The 2,920-nt window shown below is 35.3% G+C and overlaps 1 pseudogene; it reads left to right on the top strand.

Moving 5' to 3' along the window:
- The window catches only part of LOC105533288, a 57,639-nt pseudogene extending 55,735 nt beyond the window's left edge, over positions 1 to 1,904 (top strand).
- Positions 1,905 to 2,920: the final 1,016 nt, after the last annotated feature.

Raw genomic sequence — 2,920 nt, 5'->3', positions numbered from 1 at the left:
TTTATTTTATTTTATTTTGAGAAATTTGATGAAACTTGAATTGTGACATTCTTTAATATGGTACAAACTTTTTCTCATATTGCTATCACTATTCTTTCTTTGTATTTGCCTTTTAACCATTTAAATAGGATGTGCCTTTGGGAAATACTCTTTGGATTAAATTTGATTAGAGTACCTGGATACTGTCATCTTTCTCTAGATTTACAAAATGTTCCATCATTATTTTCTTAAGTATGCTCTCTAGACCTTTTTATTTCTTATCTCCTTCAAGAACTCCTATTATACGGAGATAGTTTGCTTAATAATATTTGATACTTTCCGTAGGCTTACTTCACTAATTTTAATTATTTCTCTTTTTTGGCTCTTCTGACTGCATAATTACATATGTTTTACCTTTAGGATTGCTGATTCCTTACTCTGTTTGACCAAGTCTGCTGTTGAGGTTTTCTAAAGAGTTCTTCAATTCACTTCACTTATTTTTTTTTTATTGGATTTCTTTTTATTTATAAAACATTTCCACTTCTTTGCAAAATTTATCATCTATTTCCTGGATTATTCTCTAAAATGTGTTTTTTTTTCAACTTTATATTCATATGTGCTGTGATTTCTGAATTTTTAAAATAGGTGTGCACTGAATTTCTCATCAAAAATTTTACGGAGCATCTGAACTTTAATTCTGCACTGTAACTTAAAACCAGACTTGTAGTGATTTCTAGGTCTTGGAGAGACTTAAGCAGTAACTGAAACTTAATCTCAAATGTTATACTTGTTTGCAGGTCATAGTAAAGCTCCGTATGAGGACCTGAGAATTGTAAAAAATATGGGCCAAAGATTCAGACCTTTCTTTGGATTTTGGTCCCTGCAGTGTTATGATACTGGTCAAACTCCGCAGCGTGGCATTCCTGCTAATAGGAACACCAAGCAGTTGCTGAGATCTGTGTGCCTGTCACTGTGATTAGTACTCCCACTCTTGTTTCCAATTCAACCCAGGTCATTCAATCCTCAGGCCGCTCCTAATGCCTCTCTTGGGGTAGGACAAAAATGGGTTTTCCAAAAAGAATCACAGATCCATGAAGAAACTGAACATTCCCCTCAAATTTCCTCCTCTGATCTTGGTAACTTTAGGTAAAGTTCTCTCACAGTGGTGTGTCTTCTTGGTGGGTGGAAGGGGTGTCATAATCCAAAAAAAATTATTCATCTTACAGATCATGAATTTTCCCATGTCTATGAGTCTTGGGATTTTCTTCTTCTCTTTTTAGCTCTGGTGTATTCAACGTGGCTTTTTGTATTTCCATAGTTACTATCTGTCTCTTTGTGTGGGAATTAATTTGGGGGGCGTTATTTCATCATTTTACTGACATCACTCCTCAAGGAATATTTTTATGAGTTTATAAACCATTATGATTTTAGAATTTAGAGTATGTACCAAATATTTAAAAAGTTGTATATTTATTACTTAAGTGTCCTGTATAATTATTTAGTTGTGTACTGTTTCTAGTAAATAATTACTATATATTGAAGCCATGTGTTTCTAACACAAACTTTCTTGTAGAGACTGAAAGTATATGGCAGAATACAGGGACAATATAATTACACATACAGAAACTTCTTCAGATTTTTATTAAAGCATAGGTAAACTACATTATTCTACATGATGCAGATTATTCTTTATGATGCACAGATTATTTTCGTTGGAGGAAATGAAAGAATTTGTCCAGATCTCTGCCAAAGATGGCACCGTGGTGTTTTCTCTGGGGCCAGTTGTGCAAAATCTTACGGAAGGGAAGGCTGATCTCATCGTTTCAGACTTGGCCCAGATTCCACAGAAGGTGAGTACAACCTCCAGTCCTTATAAGCAGCCATTTACACAGGGAAGAAAGTGTGACTTTCCATTTGGAATTTGAATCTCATTTTCTGCTTTGCATTAGCAGGCACTACTTCTACATAAAAAATTTTAAAGCATTACAGTAGTGTATGTGGGCTCAACTAATCATTTCCCTATGAATTCTTGAAATTACTTTGGAAATACTTCTCTTTGTTGTCATTTGTTTGTGACAAAATGAAAAGAAAACACTAAGTTCCTATCTCACATTTTGTGATTTTAAATCTTTTTTTTTTTTTTTTTTTTTTAAGACGGAGTCTCGCTCTGTCACCTAGTCTGGAGTGCAGTGGCGTGATCTCGGCTCACTGCAAACTCCACACTTGCTGGTTCACGCCATTATCTTGCCTCTGCCTCCCGAGTAGCTGGGGCTACGACACCCAGCTAATGTTTTGTATTTTTAGTAGCCTAGTAGCTGACACTACAGGCACCCACCACCACGACCCGCTAATTTTCTGTATTTTTAGTAGAGAGGGGGTTTCACCATTTAGCCTGGATGGTCTCACTCTAATGATCTCGTGATCCATCCACCTCGGGCTCCCAAAGTGCTGGGATTACAGGCCTGAGCCACGGCGCCCGCCCAAGGTTTTAAGACTTAAGGTCTGTGCTGACTACTCAAAAACAAACAAATCAAAAAACAAAAAAAAACCCAGAAACAATGCTGAAGTGTACTAACCCCAAGGAACATATAAAGGGAGGGCTGATATAACAAAGATAGAGAAGAATTATGCTCAAGAATCTCCTCAACATATTTGATTGTATAAGAACTCCATCCACTGTACTTGGGCATGAAAGTAGAAGCTTCGATTAATGTAGTCTTTCTTATGAATTAGAATTTTCTAGAATTAAAAAGCAATTACAATTTTGATGTTACAGTCTAGCAATCACATAATTTTAACTTTCTTCTTATCGCAATTCTAGATTTCCACTCTTTAGGTACTACTGTATATACACTATCCAAGGAGTTTTTAAAAATTTAATGGTTAATTAAATTTCATAAAACTCAATAAAAGCAAGTATGCTAATTAGGATTGTGAAATT

This window comes from Mandrillus leucophaeus, unplaced genomic scaffold, assembly GCF_000951045.1.
Source record: "Mandrillus leucophaeus isolate KB7577 unplaced genomic scaffold, Mleu.le_1.0 Scaffold1238, whole genome shotgun sequence".
Lineage (NCBI taxonomy): Eukaryota > Metazoa > Chordata > Mammalia > Primates > Cercopithecidae > Mandrillus > Mandrillus leucophaeus.
Note: the sequence above shows the minus strand (reverse complement) of the source record. Positions and strands in the feature narration are given on the sequence as shown.